The sequence below is a fragment of the Diorhabda sublineata genome, chromosome 7 (assembly GCF_026230105.1).
Source record: "Diorhabda sublineata isolate icDioSubl1.1 chromosome 7, icDioSubl1.1, whole genome shotgun sequence".
NCBI lineage: Eukaryota > Metazoa > Arthropoda > Insecta > Coleoptera > Chrysomelidae > Diorhabda > Diorhabda sublineata.
The window spans coordinates 12,765,185-12,789,584 of record NC_079480.1 but is presented as its reverse complement, the minus strand read 5'-3'; the positions used below and the strand labels follow the sequence as shown (position 1 = coordinate 12,789,584).

The 24,400-nt window shown below is 32.3% G+C and overlaps 1 protein-coding gene across 1 annotated transcript in view; it reads right to left on the bottom strand.

The window, feature by feature from the left end:
* Positions 1-23,407, bottom strand: part of LOC130446817 (POU domain, class 6, transcription factor 2) — a 166,182-nt gene extending 142,775 nt beyond the window's left edge. The window contains exon 1 of the mRNA XM_056783292.1: positions 23,074-23,407. The gene's annotated coding sequence lies outside the window, so the exon portion shown is untranslated. The remainder of the gene's footprint in view (positions 1-23,073) is intronic.
* Positions 23,408-24,400: the final 993 nt, after the last annotated feature.

Below are 24,400 nucleotides of genomic sequence, written 5' to 3'. Positions count from 1 at the left end.
GAATATGTTGAGTAATAAAATATTTTGACATTGAAATTTTGTTTGGTTCTATAGTAGACTAAGAATCTTTCAGTATATCCTCGTACAACAGACATTAGTTTTTCGGTAAACCACTGTTGTTTAACATCGTATACCCAGTAGAAATCACATTTAGTGCGATATCAGTCATCAAGTGAAGAGGGCTGGTCGTGTTACAATTTTAGTGCTTTCTAACTGAATTTGGTAAGGATGTAGAACATTTCCTTGCCTCCTAACATATTAAATGTTGCTTATACTGTTTTTTATCACATCCTAAATCATTTTTATTGTTATTTCGTTACTTATGCTAAGATGGAGAATTGCAATTGTGGTTAAGATGACGACATCGCCATCTTACCCGCACCGTTTAATTGTGTTAATTTGTTTCAAAAGAGTTTGCTATTCCAGGAGCGACATTGAGGCGTTACATCAAGAAATATAATGATAATCAGGCAATTAGTTCTTCCAATATCAATTGCAGATTATAAAAACCCTTGCCGACAATTTTGTTTGATCTACCATAGGCGTCATTTTATAAATTTTATCATTTTATAAATACTTTTAAAAAGGAAGTCGAATCATAATAAATTGGACGGCATTATACGCCGTTATTGAGACAGATGCACTTAGTTGTAGTCCTACTTGGAACTTGGAAACTTGCTACAACTGAATATTAAATATTAAATTATGAAAAGTGAATAGTCGAGTAAAATGTACCTGCCTGTAAGGGAGTTTAGTTTAAACAGGATACCAGACGTGAACTGAGCCCTTTTGTACCCTATTCGTCTATTAGAACTTCGGTAGTCTTTTATCTGACGCAAATAATCTTGTCGCCATCGAACGATCCTTGACCATTCGGTTATTGACATCCGTTTATTCAGTTTTTTGTGTTTAAAACCACATGCCAACAAAACTTTTACTGTATTACTTCTAATGTCACAACCCTCCTTATATAAACTATAAATTGTCCTACGTATAAAATCTTGAGTAGCTTTGTCAACTGATTTCAGTTTTTCTTTACATGGTTCTGTGAATAATCTACAGTAACCCCTTTCGTAACTACTCGATAAATGGAAAATTTATTTACTCTAGTTAACTCAGCAAATCTTATTACGATTGCATTGTCATATTGCTGGATATTTACCTTTTTAAGCATTCGATTATATTTAAAATATCTTGCTGTGTTTGTATATCTAAATCTTTATTATTAAATTCATACCTGTCATTATTCTCACTACTCAGTGCAATTTCATTCGCCCTTGTTCTAGAACGCAAAAAATTTATGGATTAAATAAATCTCACCTAGCCACCCCACTGCTTTTCATAGACTGTCTAGCAAAAATATTTCGCCTTTAGATAGCTTCGGCCAATAGAAATGTTTACGATTCGATGTTTTCATTGGCAAACAGTAGAGATAATGAGTCCACATTTTATACGGGGAGTAAACATTATTTTTCATTTCTTAATTTGGTATGAGTGCCGTTTGTCTGGAAAAAATTTGTTTTGTCGTCCTGTAGATGAGGTAAAAGTGTGGAATACTCTCCTTTGGTAGATCTTGTTTTTCAAGCAGTATATACCCAAAGTCTGCAATTTCTGGTATATTTTCAAGTATTACTGCGCAAAGCCGTCTGGGTATATGTATAATATATGTGTCCCACCCTTAAGCCGACGCCAATATCCCTGATAAGTAAATATTGCTGCCTCTACCACAAATTTTGCTATTAAATGAGAAACGAATGCTGAAAATAGACAATAAAATGGACCACCATATTTTCACTACACTTGCACTTGCACTTACATATTTCTTAAACTAAACTGTCGGAAAAAGTGGCTGAGGAAGTTTGAGTTTTCAATAAGTATTCGAAATCTAGTATAATTATTCGACCTAGTAATTTTTTTTTAAAAAATACTCAAAAATGTTCGCTCGATTGGTAAATACTAAGCTCTGACTTCAGATCTATCTATCTGTAAAAGTAAATAGTGGTATATTTCCCATCGAAATAAGAGAATAAGTGATCTACGTTGATTTCTAAGTAAAGATAAAAAAATTCTACTACCAATGTTTTCATTTTATGAAGCTAACAGTAGTTTTAGACTGAATTTTTTTTATTCACATTCCTAATGAGAGTTTATCTACCAACCTACCAGGATTGTGAGCAGCGTTTACAAACTATTGAGCAATCGAAGCTATTTTACATTTGAAATCTCATTTGGAAGAAGGCTCATAATAATAATAGAAAAAATCATTTTAAAATTTGTGGTATCAAGATAATTCAATCGAAATACATAATTACATATATTCCAATCGGAATTTATAAATTTTCGCATCGTTTTTATTTTCTCAATAAATATCACGTTGAATCGCTATCTTTGTTGATTTTAGTGCCATCTATTGATAATATTTTCAAGTTTGATTTGAAAATTTTATAACTTTCTGTGTCATATGAAAATTATTTCATTTTTTGTAAACAAATAATTGTTTATAATTTGTTTGGACAGATTTATATTCATTTTTCGCATTTTTCAAAACCTTAATATTTCACGCATAAACATTTACCGTGATATAACGGAATGTGAAGAGGAATGGAAAATCAAGAATTTCCATCCGAGAAGGAGCAGAAAAACTAGTCAGAAGAGCGAAATACAGAATCGAAGTTTCTTCAAGATGCTGTCATTAACTGAGGAATATTAATTTTGAAAAAGAGAGACTTTCCAATTTGGAAAGAAAGGAAACTTTGGCCTCTTTATGTAAAATGTAGAAAAGTGGAAAATATAAAGAAAACGCAAAATTCGCTGATAAAGTTCTGGTCTGGTACGATTTTGACAAGAGGAATATTCAGATCTTATGTGGATCGAGTAAAGGGAAAGCTGCTTCACTGAATTAGCTGATTTTTCACATCAATATCACATTGTAGATGGTCTAAAGTTCTGGCTGGACTTAGTATCGAGCAATTATGCAAGGGCAATTCAAACTAACATACCTTTTGTACCAAAACAAGATGACCTCTCTCAGGCCCGTCCAATGGAAGATTTTTGGGCAGTTTTATCTCGCAAGGTGTAAAATGGATAACAGAAAGCTGAAAATTAGGAATATTTACAGTGTAGTATTTCCAAAAAAATACGCGAAATAGATATTCAAGTTAACCAAAACCTAATGAGAAATGATCACTGGAAAGCACAGTGAAGAGGTATCGTTATTACAAAAATTTATGGTCAAATATTTTATGCGAAAACTACTTATATATCGTTCGTTATTGCGGTACACACCACTCATGTTTTTTTTTATTCAAAATACATGCACCAGACATTCGTATGTGTTTTTGATCTACTTGTAGGTAGCAGTTAGAATATATTTTTATCTGTAACAATAGAGATTCTTGAAGTATCAGCTAATATGAAGCATAATAGACCGTCTTTAGGATGTATGACGCTCATACTAACCATCAACCATTCTAAATAAAAACATCTTCAGCTCTGCTGAGGATTCTTCTGTCTGTTAACATTAATGTTCCTATAATTTTTCTTTTCTTGTCCACTTAACGAATTAAAGTAAGTTCTTACTCGTATACGAATATTTTTGAAGTACTCATGAATACTTTAGCACATTACTCTGCCCAACTCGAATTGCGATATTGTTGATTTAACATTAATAATTGAAACCGCCGACTCTGTATGAAATAAAAGAATAATTGAAATTTTCCGTGCCACTTCTCAATTTGAATAATAATGTTTATAATATCTCGTATATGGTCAACCAATCTCCAATTCTGAGAAATATAAAACCATCTGTAATACATGTAATTATCATAAGCAAAATAATTATTATGTGGAGATCGAGAATTTTGATGTAAAATCTAATTAAACGTTGGTAGAAATACAGTTAATATAATATCAATTAATAATTTATTATCTTAACCTGTCCGAATTACTGGATATTAATAAAAAATTGTAGGTGTTACATTGTTCAACATTCAAGGAGTGGTTTATAAGCTTATAAAGCCTTGATTTATCATTTATTTTATAGTTAAACTTAAAAGTTTAATCGTTCGAATAACCTTTCGATGTGAGAAGCAACTAGTTGAATGTTCGGAAATTGACGATAGTTTACAACACATCGATCAATAAAAGTTTAAGATCTAGAGCCGAAAAATCAACGTCATCAGTAATTTGAAGTTTTTTCCGTAAAGGCCGCTTACATGATGTAAGACAACATGCAAGAAATTGCATGTAATTCCTTGCAAGATCAAAATATTATATAGACAAATATTCCCATTGCATCATCGTTGCCACTAATCAAAGTTTCATAAGTAGAAGTAAAAAAATTCCTAACCTCAAACTTTATTTAATATTTTGTAGACAATTTGAAAATGAAAATAACAAAGCTAGGTAAAGTAACCAAAAGAAAAGTGGTCAGTGCATCACTGGCAATAGTTATATCTGCCTCTGCCTTGCTTTTGGAATCCGATGGACAGTATAGCTGGAAAATTGGATGAGAAAACATAGAAACGTTAGTTGAGAATGGATAAAGAAACATTTAAACAATTCCTAAGTATAATAAAACGTAATATCATTATAAACTTATTTCTATCTAAAATTGTAATAAAAGTGGCACCAAACCGATAAAGTGCGAAATGTTGCATGAAACAATCAACTGAACTTCATTTACGCATGTTTTTAATTAAGAAATATTGCGTCTTGCATTGCATTGCACGTTGTCTTGCATCATGTCAAGGGGCCTGGACAGGCTGACAACCAATTGGATACAATGGGTAGCAATAAGCGATCAAAGTGCAAAATTTTTGAGGAAAAAATTGTGATCGAAAAAAAAATTCGCAGTTGTTGAAATCTCAATTAGTTGGAATCCCAAAAGGCTCACAGAAAGGTGGATACAAAAAGAATGGCGGATAAGGTTAAAAAGGGTAAAAATTTTGGGACAAATCGTCATCGGTAATAAATCAGCTATTTCGATCACTTAAAGGTGAACCCGATAGGGCTGACAGATAAATGGATACCGAGACTAGTGAAACGGGGTAAAATTGTCTCTAGCGCGTATATTTCTTCCAATATGAATTACAGAAAACAGTTATGCGAGGAACAATCAATTTTTCATAATACGTACGGCACTTATACCAAAAAAGAAATGAAAAATAATGTTTACTCCCCGTATAAAATTCAGTAAACATCTAACAAACCGTCAATCCACGTGGACTCATCATCTCCATTGTTTACCAATGAAAACATTGTAAACATAAATGCATTTCTATTGACCAAAGCTGTCGGAAGGCATATGTACACAATTTCTTGGAAATATTCCTGCCAGACGTCTGCGATAAACATTGACGTGGCTAATTTAATTCATTCCTTAGATCATGGGCGAATGAAGACAATGATATAAAGACAGGTACGAAGTGGGCAGACGTAAAATCAGAATTGAATAAAGAGGTTGTAGAAAAAGTTCTAGTAGCAGACCGCCAAGAGCTTTGGAAAAACTATTTTGTTTTATTTGCAAAGAATTTATTTTCCTTTATGATTTTTGCTTTGAAATTTCATTTTCCACAAAAAAAACGAATGGGGTACAAAAAAAAATCAGATCGCGTCTGGTAGCCTGTTTAAACCAAACGCACTTACAGACAGGTAGATTTTACTCGTCTATTTAACGTTTTATAAGTTAACAAGGTATAATATTGATTTTTTTCCAAGTTTCAAGTAGAAGTACATCTGTCTAAATTCGATTGGATTGTCTTTTAACAAATACTTTCTCGCATAAGATACAAATTTTTAAAAATATTTATAAAAATAATAAATTTATAAAATGTGGTATCTACACCTAAGGTAGATCAAACAAAATTGTCGGCAAGGGTTTTAATAATCTGCAATTGTTATCGGAAGACCCAAAGACATAGGGTCCGACATAAAAATAAATAAAAAAAATATTTTTTGACACCAACAATTTTTGCATAAATGCCGGTTTGATTTAACAACGATGATATTATAATAACTAATATGTAATGATAAATAATCTAACGGTGTGTAGGTAGTACTGTGAAGTTATTTAGAACAGGATACGTTAATGCAAACGTTGGGTTATAATGATAATGAAAGTGCAAGCTATATACTATCTATCTCTTTGTCTTGTATAATAAAATTACAAATAGTGAGTGCTACACCCAACTTTAATTAATAATATAAATCTCCAATGCGGAATATGATACGATATAATACAACATTCAAATATGTCGAGATGGAATAGTTGTGGGAGGGCGTGGTAAATATCTACTTAAGTAAGGAACTCAAAAATTCTTGCTGTTTGATGTATGAATACAAGTTTATTGTTTCTTTCAACGATGGTATTAAATAGAAGTTCCATGTTCTTGTTATAAATGAAAACGTCCTACGACCATTGCTTTAATAATGTTGTCTGACAAATCGGCACTACCTTTTTCATAATTGTTTTATAGGTTCGATAAATTAAGATGTCTCAAAATTAACACAAGATTTAAAGTTACCGCCATTTGTGCATTAAAGTGTTGACAACCCTAAAAAAATAAATCGACAGCTCACAGTTTAAGGTTAATGAAATGGAGCGTCACAGGATATAACAATATTTCAAAAATAAGGAAAGTTTGGTGGATGTAATTCAAAAATTTCATACAAAATATATGGTGTGGCATGAATCTACGTTATATTGATGACATATTGCATTCGTTTTCTACCGATTAATTGCATTGCATTAAATTTAGTACACTTATCGCGGATAGATGACACTACAGTAATTTCATAAATTTTTATCATTATCCCTGCAAGGTTAGCACGTACCAAAATGTTTATGTCCGAATTTTTAACCCACAGATAATTAGAAAAATTCATAATTTTGTATACATACCAAGGGCCGATTACAATACAATAATTTTATCATAAATTCATATGATTGTTCTTGCCTGGATCATCAAGAGGCTCAATTCATAAATCACCATGGTAATGTATCAATGACCGGCGGAGCAAATGGCAAATGGGGTTTTTAAAAATTTCTGATCATTCATGCAGATGAAACAAGATTGGAGGTGGCTTCCAAATCCTATTAAATCCAAATATGATAAATTTTTCATACATTATATCCATAAGATGTCGTTTTTCGTTTCGGAAATATTCTTAAAGTCTCTTGGAGATTCTTGGAAACTCTAACTAACTTCTAACTCAATATTGTTGGTCAACTATTAGATTTACTCCTTCAATTTCAATTTATGATGAAATTCTTTCAAAAAAGATTGAATAAGCTCTCAGAAAACAGTCGAGAAATATTAGGTTTGGCGAAGAAACAGTCCAATGAACATATTAGTAGTATGTATGTAAGGTATAATGTGGCCCTTGTTCATCAGATGAAAGACAAAAGAATCTCTATGCAATTTTCAGACTTTATTGTATAGCGGGAACCTACAAATAATTCGGAGGACGGTTAATTATGTCTAACAAACACAGGGAAAATTGAGTTTTCTCCAGATTTGTGATAAATTAATTCCTAAATCGAATAATTTTCAAGTTTGATTCTTAGCCCTATACCTTTCTGGAACTGAGTGGAACAAACCTAGGACAATCTCCAACATCTAGGAATAAGCTAGAACCACTCATAATAACCAATATGGTAGCGATTTCATAAAATGGAAGGGTTAGAGAGATATTAGTTGATTAATATAGCCAGATTTATATGAATTTCGAATTTTTCTTCGGAACCAAGTGTGGTACTAGCTCAAAAATTATTTTTTGTTTGTGAAATTCATGAAAACTTATTTTTTTGGACGCTACATCTTTAAATAATATAGAACAAATGCCAAAAGCGTGATAGCTTGATAAAACAGTCCTACAGCTCAAAAATTAGATTTTTTTTTCTAAAACTTTCATCCTCAGTTCTCTGCCGTTTTGCAACAAAGTATAACAAATCTAGAACAACCTGGAATAACCTTCAAAATGCTTGTAATTCCAAAGTGCAGTGCTAACTTTTTGGGGTTGCCAAAACAATGTAATAATGTCTGACGAAGGAATTGAAAAAAAAAACATCTTCAATTGAAGATAATTATTAGAACAGTATCAAATTAAAATCGAAACGGTCTTATTTTTGGATTATTTTCTCAACTTTCTATTTAGTTACTTTATACACGCACTATATATGTTATGAGTACACGCTCGCGCGCCTTGTACCTTTAACTTTTTCAAAACACGACTTTTATTTCAAAAGTTTCAGAAAAGTTTTGCATTCGGATAAAAGGAGTGGTGAGCTTTAAAAGGGCAGATCGCGGAACCGATCGGCTTGAATGAAAAGAGGAGCGCTCTTAAAAGTGCGGTTGGCAAACAAGAAGAGGCGTTAAGTGAAAACTGGGATATTGTTTTAACTAATGTTATCCTTCAAGATTCTAATACAATATAAATTTCAAATAAAATAGGTATTCAAAAAGAATATCCGATATAATATTTATTATATTATTATGTTATCGACCGCTAGAAAGAAAAATAACAAACGACACTATAAAAATCATTCTGAAACAAAAAATATATATACAACAAAGTAGACACAAGAAACTGTAAAAATTATAGAAAAATCACATTATTAAGTACAGTCAGTAAGATATATACGAGAAAAATAGAAAAGAGACGATCAAGAGAGATCATACAGGACCAACAACAAACAGATACAAACAGTGAAACCAATAAAGGAAGACAGATACATACATCTATGTTTAATAGATCTTGGAAAAGTCTTTGACAGAGTCAATAACATATACGAAATCCAAGAAAAACTAAAGTAAAGAGTAAAGGCTTCATATAAACAGACGAAAAACTATATCAGAATTATGCAAGAAGTACCAAATAGGTTCGTAAAAACAAAAAAAAAACAATTATTTACTTATACTACCAGATGAAGGAATAAAAGGGAAAAAAGTCAAATTAAACAATATAAAGTAGGATATTGAAAAACGGAAGAAATTAAAATATAAGAGATATACAATGAAAGTCTACAGATAATGAATATAAGAATAAACGAATACAAGTGACTCAGACGATGATGATAAGCTTGAAGAAGACACATCAGATGAAATCAGAATATACCTTGTAACGACGCTAATGCTAGATGGAAGGATGGAAAAGAAATGAACGAGAGAATCGGCGCTGGCGGAAGATTTTTCAATGCAATTAAGACACGGTTTCTAGTCAAAACAAAAAGGAATTACCAAAACAAATACAAACAGAAATACCCATATTAATATTTGGATCTGAGACATGGACACTAACACAGAACCAGAAATGTAAAATACAAAGTACAGAAATGAAATTTCCGAGGAAAATAGATAGGATTGATAAAATATAAGAGAAAATTTGAATTTAAAACCAATTCAGAACAGACGAAGGACAATTGAGATGGTTTGGCCATGTTATGAGAATGAGAGAAGAACGATTAATGAGGAGGATATATGAAGCATGTACTTAGAAATAAAAGAAAAGAGAATCGAGTAGGAGCTAGACAGAGGAAATTGATATAACGGGAAAATTGAGGAATGAGATGGCAGGAAATTGAACAAAAGGCACAAGATAAGAGAGAATGGAAACTGTTATGGAAAGAGGGGCCCACGAAATGACTCAACTTCAACATTCCTTAAACCTGAAAATGTACAAAGGCTTCAGTAAGTTATTATTATCACATTTTCACAAATTTTCACATGGTAACACAAAAGATATTAGCGGCTGAAATGAACTGTTTATAAATAATTGTGTTCTTATGAACAAGGTGTAATTTTGAGATACACAGAAACTACGAATATTTCTATGAAGAACTTCTACAACTTGAAGCTCGAGGTTAATCATTTTTTGAAATTCTTTCAAAAAATTGATAAATTGGTTCATGAAACACGTGGCCAAGTCAGTCGAATGAGTTTTAAGTAATCCAGCGCTGCGCCCTCAACTTTCTAGACTGATTATCGTTTTCTTGCCATTGTTGGTGTTGGTCAATCATCGGCAATTCAGACACGGCTCTTTTGAAAATAATATATTCAATAGTTTTAACGTTTTCCGTGCGATTATCACTCGCTCTGTTTTTGGAAATCGTTAAGTGCATATGGCAAAATTATTCAATTAACTGGATCCAACACAAAGAGTTGTTTCAATCTCTTGATAGGTACATCTTAGATGATCTTCGATCATTTCTCTCCCCCCAATTTTTCTAACGAGCAAAACATAGTTGCTTGTAAAGGATTTCAATCACCGAATGTGCGTTATAACCATTCAAGACTTTATTATTTACTTCAACCGAAATCATAGAAAAACACTTTATTCTGTGATAACATTGACTCAACTGCAGAGTTTACTAGTTAAGGATGGTGGTATTTAAAAATGTAGTGTTGCCATCTCTAACTAGTTTCGTTACATCCAAGAGCATACAGAGTGGTCCTTGTATATAAGTCTCATCAATATTTTAGCTGGATTATGAATGTTTTCGTAGTGGGATTGTGGCAAAGTGTACTAACTCTAATATATTTCCGTGTTTAAAATGTCGTTGTTTCTTCTAAAAAACATTGTATTCATCGATTTCAAAAATCAATAATCAAATTGATTTAGGTAATTTAGCTTAAAAGTAGTGTAAGAAATTAGCGTCTATGATGCTAGATACAAATTTTACAAAAATTTCATACTGCAATGCAGTTTTTATGAATGAATATACCGAGTGGAAAAAAAGAACGGCTGTCATCCATATCTCAAGAACGGATCATATGGCAGCTACAAGAGAAAAAAATTATAACAAAAGGTGCCCCAAGACACATTTTAGAATGTTAAATTCGTTACTAGAGGGTATATTTGGAAATATTAAATTAAAAACGCAAATTCCTTTAAAATGCACCCAATTACGTGACATTTTATAACACGATAATCGACAAATTCTGCACATTCTTCATTTCACAAGTTTCAGTCTATTTCTTCAAATGAGAGGTGGGAGAGAGTGGGAACCTTATTATGAGGAAAGCCGGTTGTGCTTGGTCGATTTTTATGTTGTTTGATAGAGCTTTTATCCGTCAATACAAAATTCTGAGCAATTTAATTAGCAGCTTTTATGGTAGATGGCGTTGTTCCATATATTGTGAGACCATTTATTTCCCTGAAGCTTCGGTATAATCCTTTCTTGAGATATGGCCGACGAACGTTCTTAGTTTCTCACCCTGTGTATACTTTGACAGATAAATTAATACCCAAAAATATATACAGGATCTACTATTATTCATAAATACAATTTTAAGTGATACAACATTCTTTTATAACCGGAATCGAAATAATAGAAAGTTTTGAATACGTTGCATCATAACGGACGCTTTCCACAATAAATTTAATACAGTTGATGCTTTGATAGGAAGCTGTTCACCTCTCCTTCAAAGTCTTCCATGAACAAGAGTGAGTAATTTAATGAGAATAAATTTTAACAAACATGTAAGTATTTATGCGGGTCAGTCACCTACATTAAGGCTATAGAGGTATAAGTGTTCGTGTTCTAAGAGTTAATTGCATTAGAATAGCCCCACCCACCAATGCATATTAATAAAACACGTTGAGAGTGATTTACTATTACATCTATATGTATGCTGCCGTAAAACGCCAATAGGCTCCACATTACTTTTACCTGGTGAATTAACTGAAGAATCATAAAATAATGTCAGACTTGTTCGTGTTCTATGAAATCATTTTAAGTAAGAATATAATGAAATCAAAAAGAAAACCAAGTCTCGCAAATCACTTCTTATACCGTAAAAAGTTGTGAGTTCCATATAATACCAAGTCGGTTGATTTTTTCAGTCCCTACTTAACACCTTGACTGCCGCCATACAAACAAAAATTTTTGTCCTGAGACTGATTAAGAAAATCTGTTTATTTAACTGAAATGTAACATTAGCTATGTCTAGAACTTCAATAGGATTGTTTTTTTTTATGTTATTTTAATTAATTTCATGCTGGTCTCATGGGACCGCTGCCCACTTGTCACAAGGCAGGGTGCTGAAATGGAAGAAAGGATTAGACATTAAAAAAGTAAACAGGTACCTAAGGCTATAATGGACTATAATCAAGGAAAAAGTTCCGGGGATCTCTCGGACCAAATGGTTCGAATCCTCTCCGCAGATCTCTGAAATGGTAACGAAAAGTAGCGTTTGAGCTATTACTTACCATGTCTTTGGTAAATTGGTTTATCCTTTATAAGCAGGCCACCTAGAGTGATATTTCCATGATAGCATTTAAAAAAGAGGTAATAAAACATCTGGCTCGGTCTATCGAACCAGATACAGATGAGCCTACACCAAAAAGACGACGTCTTAATTCTCTAAAGAGAAATGAGGGAGAAAGTAAGCATAACGTACTAAGGTGCTGCAAAAGTTGCTTTAAAAAATAACGAACTTCATGGTAGAAAATAGGAGAGCCATTTTTGTGTATTCAATGTGTATTCAATGAAAACCACAGTGTTTGAGTTTTTTTTGCATTACCTTTGTAAGTTCCTTTAGATCTAGTGCCTAGTTGCTAGAATTTTTTTTTAGTTTTGTTTTAAAAGAAAGTGTTTTTATTTTAATAAGGCTGTTAATTTGTAGACGTTATTTTCACCTTAAATAAAGCTTTTGTTCTATTTCATTTTTGCAGTTTTCACGCACAAAAAAAAATAAATTAAAATTTTTGAACGGCAGGAGTCTATAGTTGAGCCTTGCTGGTCCCTTAAACGCAATAATTGCATTATATACTCAACCAGCAGCTCCACATACAACAAAATTTTTGCTGCTCTGATGAGACCCACGCGGCCCGTTAAAAATATTTTAAGCTGGTCCCATGGAACCAGCCCGGCAGTCAACGTCTTAAGGTACCTTCTGTCTTAAGTTATTGCGTTATTAGCTAATCTTATAGTGACCACATAAATATTAAAAACCTTTTATGTTTAGATGAAACAGACTTGGCCATCGCATGAAAACACAATGTAACTTTTAGATGAGTAACTTTTTTTTACAAGTTTTGTTTGTGTTCTATACGATAGCTAACTCAATTTATTTGATTTTAAAAAAAGACATTTCTAATATTAATGTGGTTACTATAAGATATTGGCAGATTAGCTGACTTGGTATTACATGGAAGAACTGAGTTGCGAGACTTTTTATCTAAAAGTTTTGTTTTTGATGGCATCTCAGATAGATCTCGTTTTGCCCCTTTCTCATTTTTAGAGGTCTTGTAGTTTTCCTCTTTCTTTTCCGGTACTACTTCTTGAGCTTCAGCTACAGTTTTTCTCAAAGCCCACTCCCTGCATCTATGTGTTTTTCTCGGAGGGACTCTGAACGGTAAATGCTTCTTAGTCTATTGTATTCACAATTTGAGGATTCCTGAATAAGCCGCCCAAACTTGTAACTCTCGAAAGTGCCTCGAGAGATTGATCGAATGTGAATACTGCAGAACCGATATCAATCAGCCCATCATTAAAACTTAGGTCCTGACTTTTGTGTACAGTTATAGCGTATCCTATACATATGGTTAACTGTTCGTGATGAATAATAGTTTTAAATTTAGTTTTGACAAGACCAAGTTAATTATGTAGTTGGTATATCTAGAAAACTGGTCTGAAATAGTAAAAGATTCCAGTTTTTTGTGATTTATGCATTAAATACTAATTGTATTCAAAATCTGAAGCTTCTATGTCTACTAGATAGTCTTTTAGTTTAATCCACAACGAAGTTATAGGCTCCTGAGTTGCTCAACTCTGTTTTAAGTCCTAGTTTTATACCAGATAAAATAATCCATTCATACGATGTGGAACGGCTAAATGGAATGAATTCATTAATGAATGGGGGCAAGTAGGAAAAAAAGGGCATATTGATTTTTATTTTTAAATGCGCATTGTCAAGTGACAGTGGCCAATACCAATTTTTTCATTTTAAATGCAAACCGATTTATATTTTTTGGATTCTTCAGAACATTCTAGTCATAATTCATGTGCAATATCCTATACCTATATTAAGTGGAAATATTTAGTATTTCAAAGATTGAGAAAAGAAAATTATTTTATTTCCCGAATTACATTCAAGACTTATTTACCATTTAGCTCTTGATATTGATAAAGTTAGCAAAAACTCTTCTAACGTATTTTTTTAATGATATGAATAAAAAAAAGAGTGGAAGGCAAACGTCAACATAATCGGCAGGGAGTGGCAGGCCACCTCCAAAGACATGAGGCGAACATCAACGTCCCAACATCGAGAATGGAGAAACTGGGGGATGCAGATCAAATTTTAAAATAAGTAGAAGAAGAAATTTAAAAAATACTAAAATTTTCTGTTCATTGTCGCTTCGTTCAGCTCAAAAAGCTTGTTGTCTGCCTGCATAACAGTGTTGTCAATGCTATTGTCGTGTGAATTTCGTTTACAGGAGGTAGCAGATGGTAGTTGCTCGGTTATTTCATGGAAAATTTCCAAATTTGCCGCATATATTAGAAGGAACAATTAGCAAAATAAGAAAACAATTTGCATAGCTTGGTTAGTGGCATAGTGAGGAGGTAGAGATTGAGGTAAAGCTCGCTGTGCCTCAAGGTAACGCTAGTACAAAGGGTTTGCGTAGTGGAGTTTATCTTGCACCAATCTAGGAAGTCTCACGTGACTGCTTTTGAAGGCAAGAGATTTACCTCGTGTTGTATCACGCGACTTCTGTATTTGGCCCTTTCGAAGACACTTGACTTCCTCCACTACACCATCCCGCCGTCTGCTACTAAGTACTTACCTCTCTAAACACTACTCTAAAATTATTTAGTTCATACTATATATAAAAATATTTTATTATAAATTTTATAAATTGAAAAAAGAATTATAATAATCATTTTATTTTAATTGCGAATATCTCATATTATATAGTATATTATATAGTAGTATATAGTATAGTATATATTTTGATGCTTTCATCGCTTGGTTTCTTTCACTAGATATATTTACTCCCAGGTAATTGAATCTTGATACCTGCTGTATTCTTTCACTATCGACTGCAAATATGCATCTACTTCTTTAGAGAGTCAGTCCTACCTTAGTTTTTATTCTTGTTCTGGTTCCGGTATAAAGTTCTTTGATGACTCGTTGGTACTTATAGTCTATGCTGTTTTTCTCAAGACTATTCTAACGTATTCTATCAAATGCTTTGGTGAAGTCAACAAAACAAACAAACGTGGGTTTATTGGAGTCTAACAACTTTTCCACCAACTGACGAACTATGAATATTGCGTCCACTGTCCAACATCGTCAAATGTTAAACTACCCAAACAATCTTTCTCTTTGCAACTTAGTTAAACACTGACTGACTTACCCTCAACTGCTCAGATAGAAAAAGTAGCTGCCAATGCAGTAAGTGCTCATATGAAATTGGATCTAAGCTTGAATTTTAAGAAAATCTAGATAATTTTGGTCGAAAAGCACCTCTATTAAACGTTAACCACACATCAATTTTTAGAATATTGAAGGATCAAGCAAACAACTCAGGAGATTATGGAAAACGATTCCGAGCTTTCAAAATTGTGTTATTTTGACAAAAAAATTCGTATAAAGAACTTCCTATCACAAATCTTTATCAATATTTTAATATTTGTAATAATCACAATAATCTATATCCATTTCTTGATTCATATTTCATTTGATGAGCGATTCACGGTCATTAGTTCACCAAGAGTCATGGAACTTTTTTTTTTCTAAGAGAAATAATCGAATTAAAACCTAAATTCGAATTCAATTAATCTAATGACCGAAACGGAATTTTGATAATTATTATAATCTTTAATTCGCTTCAACTAGGGCAGTGAATAAAACTTTCATTATTTCTCTTTTGATAACAATCTATCGTAATGAGCTTTTTGAATAATTAAAAATACATTTGCTGATGTAATTAGCATTCCGCTTTTGTTGGGCAGTGACTAAACCTTTTTTATATTTTTTACGAGTTAAACAGAAGGAAATTTATTCGTTAATCGATGTTAGGTAAACATCGACCAGAAAATATATTCATTGGTAATGCCAGCGCTATTAATCATACAGTTTCCATAAAAAGTCTAGCCCCCTTCCTGAGAACTTAACTCTGGTCTGCAACGAACTTATTTTCAAAAAATTACGTCGTGAATAGAAATATATTGATTTTCTGAATTCGTTCCAGTTAGTAAATTTTTTTATCTGGATGTTGGTCATAAAAAATTGTTCCAAAATATAAATTTTACATCATTCAAAGCAGTGTTTTGACTGTAAAGCGAATTTTCAACACGAAAACAGGACATCAAGCCTTACAGGCCAATAGTTTGAGGTCTTTCCACTGAACTAAGACTTTCTTAGATGTATCTTGCTATTGTCTATGTGGACTCTCTTTTTTTTTGTGCCTTCTCTACTCGTTTGATTGTTGAGTCTCTGTTCACTTACGTATTTTCTTCAATTCTAGCTATATGCCCCATTTATTTGGGGCATTGGCTTGGCATCTCTCCTAGTTCATAGATTTATCTAACATGTTGAATATTCGGTTCTGCAGAACCTCTTCATATTGTTTATCATATAATTTATCTGAGTTTCAGGTGCTCACTGTTCTTTTTCCGACTGACCTTCTCCGTTTTCCTCTATTTCTTCATCCAGCAATTCATCAAAATATTCACTTCACCTAACGATGTTTTATTTTCTGCTTTCCATTAGACATCTCTCTTCACTTACATAAACTGCCAGCATTTCGAATATGACAAACAATAAATTGTTTATAAATTTTTTTTACCCCTTTTTTGAACAGTATTTTGAGGTCTAAAAAAATTAAAAAAACTGAGAGTTCAACTCTTCTTTTTCTCCAACGCGACTTTCCAAATTATGCTAGGACCATCCGGTGAGCAAGAATGGCCCTTCTGTGGTTTAATTGCCATTTTGCAAAAACTATTGGGGTCACAGGACCCATCTTTAGAGCATTGATTAACTACATCGAGATCTCGATTTTCAGAGAATAAGAAACCTTTATATTTAAAATTAAACAAATTATAAGAGATTTAGAAAATTGAAGATTTTTTCCTTTCGGTTGAATTATCTATGCAACAAATTATCGAAATTCAATTTATAAAAGCTTATTTTGAAGATTTTTCAATTCTCTACAATACTGCCCACAAAGCCGAGTCTTGCATGGTTTAGAGCAAAACGCAAAAAACAAAATTTGTACCGATTTTCTGGTGTTTTTATTGTTTCGTAAATACCTTTGCCTAAAATGTTTTTTCATCTATATACTATTTGAATCGTTTCTCTAACTGATCCCATATCTACAAATGTTTTTTGGGTGTTTCCTTTGATCAAATCTCTCTGTTACCATTCCTAGCTGATCCATATTATTTTTCAGATGGATGTTATGGTGAAAATTCAGATTGCTCAGAGCAACAAACACATTAAAAGAAAGAAGAGGTGTTTCGTTTTGAATGCAGCATTTTTCTTTCCTTTTGATTTTGTACGAGGCTTGTTTGGATCTATGCATTTTTGCATGTGATTTACCATCTTCTCTACGCCTTTATGCTGCGCCAAATATGGCTTCAAACTTCTTATTTCAGTTCTTCGTCAATTGTAAAATGCTTCTTACCCAAGTGTCTATTAAATTTTCCGTATTCCATCCAAATTTGTTGATGAGATCTGATGTTCTGTTTTGAACGCGTCGAAGATTGCTCAACGTGCGCCAGTAGTGATCCGTATTAATTGTTGTGCCGATGGCAAGAATACGACTCAAGCGACTGCTATTTTGTTTCCGGTGTTAGGTGCTGGACCCAGGTCTCATCCATAAGCCTTTTAGAGACCCACCTTGGCATATCCTAAGCGGTATCTCAAAATTTTATGAATTCGGGACTTGTTGACATCATGAATCATCCCGAACCATCACCAATGATCTTCAGCATTGTTTCTAGTAAAACCACAACGTCGTTTGTTATGGACGTTTGTCTTTAGATTCTCAGCACCATTTGCGTACTTGTTAATTTTCTTTATACACTTCATACAGTGTTGGAAATTAATCTCCACGGGTAGAAAGTTTCTGGACACAAAAGACAAATCACAGAGCGTAATTCGCATATAGCGTGATAATCAAATGGAAGTCTCATCTTCCACGGCCATCAAAACAAATAATGAAAGGGGCAGGAACTAGGTGAACTGGAGTGAAGGTCCTGGTACACGCCGGTCTCGCCAAATTCCGCCTAACAGTTCTTAGTGTCCACAGCTTCTTGAGAACATTATTTTACAGCCAACTCTAATATGTTAGGAGAACTGCAACTTCGACTTTAACTAAAACACTCTACTAGACGTAGTAGGTGATACTAACAGAATTCGAAGATGTAAATTAACAAATTACACGAAATGTCACAACTTATGTTTATAAAAACAAATGTCATCGCTATAGCAGCCTTGCACCACCGACCTGTGAGTGACCTTCAAATTGACCAATGTATTTTTTGTTGAAATTCATTATTCATATAGTTAATTTATTAGCTCGTGTTCTATCTTTGATATTATTGAAAATAGAATGGATTTTGAGGTGCTGTTTATTAGAAATTCTGATACAATGTTGTTTAAAGATTTTATATGTGGTATAGCAGTATAAGTAGCTTTTAATTAATAGAAACTGTATCAACAGATCGTACGTTTATCTAGTATCAAAGTCAAAGTCAGTTATTTAATGATACGTATTTACATCGCAACCAAACCATCAAAAATTACAGTTTAGAAGATTGTGAAACTTTTTCAAGTGGTTTAATTTGAAAATGGGCCTGGCGGAGCAAAGAGCGTAAATAATGATGAGAAATCGTTAGAGTTTATGCAAAGTTTCGTGGAAAATCCTTGTACATCCAGTTCTGCTACAACATGAGGTTTGTTTAGGGTCTATCTGTAATATTATTAAGAAGTTTCATCTTTATCATATAATCCTAGTAAAAGAATTATTAGATTTTAATGGCCGAAAAATGAAATTTTGTGAAACCATAATGCAAAAAGTAGATCCTCACTTTACAAGCCACATATATATGATTCTTTAATAATTTCGTTTGTCTCTTGGAAAATATTAATAATTCGCTTTCATATTTTCTTCAGGCATTAGTAAATCTTCTAACTACCAATGTGTAGTCTCTCCTTTTTTGGTTTGAAACACCAAAACACCAACAAAAACAAATCCTTGTGCACTTCCAATAAGTTAAACAATTAGGTGACGACCATACCTCGGCAAAACTTCCTTAAATAATTGACGGGATTCTTTTTTGGTCTTGTCTTTCTAAACTATAGACAGTAAGATTTTTTTCACTCAAGTTTCCTCCAAATAAAATATAGTCATCTGCTAGTCGAACTGGTAAGCCACTAAATAAGCGCGTTAAGAAACGTTCCGAAACTACTCTCACAACGGACAAAAGAGGCAGGAAAAATCATTTTTCAGGAAAACTTCTGCGTGAAAACTGAAATTATAGGATTAGAGTGCTTATAGAGTTTCATAGACTGTCCTCAAAGTGATGCTTTCAAATAAAAAGTTGTGGAAAAACCTACTGAAAATGGTTTAAAAAAGAAATGCCACTACAAATTTTAAACGCGCTATAACACGTGAACTTGGTCAATTTTACATTTCTGTCTGTTATATTAAATTCCTTGTATTGATCGCGATGACATAGGACAAACATCACAATATTTCGAAAGTAGATTAGAAATGCATCGATAAAATAAGAACTATGAAATACCAACAATCACATTTATTTATAAAAATATAAATATTCTATTAATCGAATTCTTCATAATTTGTTTTTTTTTCGTACTATTCTATAATCTAATTAATAAAGCTTTGCAAAGTACATTGAGGAGTTATTTTGTGTCAATCAAATTATGCATAGAAGAATTTGTATATTGAGAATTGAGATATTTCAATTGAATTAAGTTTCAAATATCCAAAGAATTCTATACATAATTTAAATGACACAAAATAACACCTCAATATACTTACTATAGAATAGTATGAAAAACAACAACAAATAACAAAGAATTCGATTAATGCATTTCTAATCTACTTTCGAAATATTGGGATGTTTGTCCTATCTCTTCGCAATCAATACAAGGAATTTCATATAACTTCCGCCGACAAAAATGTAAAATTGACCAACTTCACGTGTTATAGCGTTAATACCCATGCGACAAATCTCAAAACAATGTCTATTTCAAAGTGAATCAATAAATTGATGTACGACAATTTTTTTAAATATTTTCAACATTTTTGTGCACATTTTGACTTTAGAAATTGCATATTTTGGGTTTTCAATTTACTTATTGGTATTTCTGTATATTCCACTATCTCCAAATACTTCTCTGATAGTTACAAATCAATTTTGTAATATGGAATCATGCATTTTGTTAAGATATTCGTGTGTGATAATATGCGGTGTGAGTCTTCTAGACACAACTATCAATCACATTTAAACTCACGACACCACCTTCTTATTATATCATATTGCAGATTCTTCTAATAGATCCCCTAAGGAGTAATGAATCTAATTCAATCTATTAACACGAAATCATGCATTTTTAAAAGATTTTCGTGTGTGATAATGTGCGGTGTGATTCTTCTAGACACAACTATCAATCATATTTAAACTCACGACACCACCTTCTTATTATATCATATTGCAGATTCTTCTAATAGATCCCCTAAGGAGTAATGAATCTAATTCAATCTATTAACACGAAATCATGCATTTTTAAAAGATTTTCGTGTGTGATAATGTGCGGTGTGATTCTTCTAGACACAACTATCAATCATATTTAAACTCACGACACCACCTTCTTATTATATCATATTGCAGATTCTTCTAATAGATCCCCTAAGGAGTAATGAATCTAATTCAATCTATTAACACGAAATCATGCATTTTTAAAAGATTTTCGTGTGTGATAATGTGCGGTGTGATTCTTCTAGACACAACTATCAATCACATTTAAACTCACGACACCACCTTTTTATTAGATCATATTGCAGATTCTTCTAATAAATCCCCTAAGGAGTAATGAATCTAATTCAATCTATTAACACGAAATCATGCATTTTTAAAAGATTTTCGTGTGTGATAATGTGCGGTGTGATTCTTCTAGACACAACTATCAATCACATTTACGAAACTCACGAAACCACCTTTTCATTAAATTATACTACAGATTCCTTTAATATATCCACTAATGCTTTATGAAATTAATAAACGCAGGTATTTAATCACTTCATTTTGCTCCATACAATCTATTCTGATACTGATTAGCCCACTGAAAACAAAAATTTCTGCCTTAAATTTGGAAAATAATGTGACAGTACATAAGAATATGTGTCTTATATTCTGTTGTTAGAAATTTGTTTTGTTTATTAATTTATTATACTGATTTGTTTATTCTCTTACTTGGACCTCTATGGTGGTGGTAAATAAAATGAGACGAATCTAAACTCAATTATATATACCTTCCTATTTTTATTTTATTTAATACAGTAAGTATTGGTAATGTTTTGTTCGATTACGGAGAATTAACAAGACTTTTTAATCAAAATTTAAAGAAATTCAAAACATATAATCTCTACGACAGATTTGGACTTACAATATAGTTTTTCATGCCAAGGTAATTAAGTTCAAGGTATTTATACTGTTTAATAGCTGGAACAAGTTTGTGATTACTTTATATTTACTCTGAGAATTGTTTATTTTGAATTATGTCTGTTGTTTCTTCTACGTATTTATATTATTGTAGATTTTGAAGATGTCTTAAAACGAAAACGAAACGTTTAAATACATTTTATTGTGAGGTATCACAAAGTAAATAAAAAAGTATTCTTTACATATAAATATTTTAAGTGAAAATTTGATTATTTAAATGAGCTCGAACGTCTTCTTTTTTCAAAAAGATATGATTTTTTTTATTACAGTTTCATTGTATAAAAATTGGAAAGTCTGATAAATCATATATATTTTTACTTATAAAAGGGAAAATAATAAATGATTATGTCGTCCTCATTGACGTCCCGTTGTTTTATTGGACATCTGGCGTCCAATTTCACTATATTTCTGTACGAGTCTAGTAAATATTTTGTCGAGGAATTTTTGGCACAGTTTGTTTTGAATTATGTCCAACTCTGACACTAAATTGACTTATAAAAGTCATACACTATTCGTCGACATCGTCTTTATTTGTATCGTTAACTTTTATCAGTTTTTGGTTAACTTTTAGACATTCAAATATATTTAACATAACCCATACACGAACTCTCGACTGACTCCCGTACAAAGTTTTTACCACTATGTCGTTTACCTCAAATGGTTGTCAAAAGGCCAAGTATTAAATAGTTATTGATAAAACAAAATAATAAATTAAATACAAAATACGTAGACTCAACTAATATTCAAAAACAATTAAAAATAATGATATAAAACGAAACAATTCATTTAATGAAAATAGTGAGACAATTTTTTTGAAATAATCAGCAGGCTTTTTAATCTAGCTGCTTTCAGAAACACGTGTTGTTAAGGGATACTTTGATTTCTTACAGGGGGTTACTAATTAGTAAAATTCTTTACTTTTTTCATTTTTTGGAATTGGTATTATAGGCGCTTCTTTGAAACTCGCACCGGTATATTTTCTGGTAGAAACTCTATGATACTTTTCATAGTCCTTCAAGTGAAAATAAATAAATTTTGATTGATTTATAAGCTATAGGATTATCATTTAGTTACTTAATTTTATTATTAATTATGTTTTTTTGAAAATAAAAACGATTTTTGATTTAAGAAAGAGACGAAACCTTATTTAGTTTAATTATTTTTTGAACTAAATATTACCAAAACACACACACACACACAAAATGTTGAAAATAGAAAAATTTTTTTCGTTTGTGTGTGTACCATAAATATCACAACAAACGTATTTGTCTCTATAACCAAAGTTTCATTAATTATTTTGCTCCAAGTTTGTTATAAAGAAATTAACTTCAACGTTTCTGGCAATCATAAAAGAATTATCAGATGTAACATACCAGAATTATTAAACCTAGAAGAAAATTCTTCGTAAAATGAGGCCGTCTTGATATCTCAACTCACAAACAGTCAACAAACTTTCCAGTCATATCTGGTAAAACAGTTATTTAAAAATAAAACGATCACTCTGGCTCTTTTATTTTCAATAGAACAACAATACGCAAAAAAAACGGTAATAAACACACGGTACACACTACTACGAGCACGTGCTGAAACGACAATTCTGCCGCCACAAAAAAAAACCCAAACAAGCGCGAGTTATAGTGAAGCATGCGATCGGTAGGCGCGCGCCAGCGCTTCCTGTCTTTTCCTCGTGAAGTCAAGTAGGCGACTGCTGGCGAAACAAGTGAGTTGAATTTTGGTCTACTCAAACTCGAACTTACCCCTACCGGTTGGCGGCGGGGTATCCCCCATGAGTTGTTGGGAGTTGAATCTAGAGCGCGGGGTGCACGCATGAGCAAGGATTGTAATTAGATTCGTAATGTCCAGTTTCGTATTTTAGGAGATGGGGTGAGAGATACGCAGGGTCGGTTCAGGACGAAAGCGCCTATTTCATATGATAAATATATATCATTTAGAAAAATTCCCCAACGAATATTTTCTGAAAATTTCATTAAATTTTGAACCTTACTTTTATTTAGAATTGAATCACTGATTTTTTTTCGTAAAAAATAATGTGACATTTGACAAAAATTTTCCGATTGAGGTACTCCAAAACATGTGATTTGAACGCTTCTTCAGTTGCAGGAAAACTCTAACTTCGAAATTGATTTTTGATCTGCGTAAACAATAAGAAATCATGGGATGCCAGCTCAATAATGCTGATGAAAATAAGTATGATAAAAACCTTCGTGATTCTAAGAAGGCCAAATAATGTGTGGAACTGTTCACATGTAAGTCTCTTTGCGTTAACTGGATGAATACCATATTTTATTTTCATACACGTTTCCCGTATATACCTGGGGACGATATTTACAAACAGTACATTTTCCTTCATGGTTTGATCTGTCCTAAAGTAGGAAAAGTTCGTTGGTTATACACAAACACATTTATTGAGGAAATAGTTGGAAATTTCTATTTGACTACCTGGTATATTCTACCCGGTTAATTCGGAGAGGGGAGCAAACTAGAACGGGATGAATCACATAAGGACAACCACATTTTCTGAAAAACTAAGAAATTCAGTCATGTCACCACATTTCTTTCAAATATGCAAAAATTTGACGAAATTTCCAAATATGCATGCAATTTACATTTAGAGGATAGAATTTGGTATTTGAAGGTCATATAGATAGCATAAGATGAAGTCCTGAACACACTTTATCA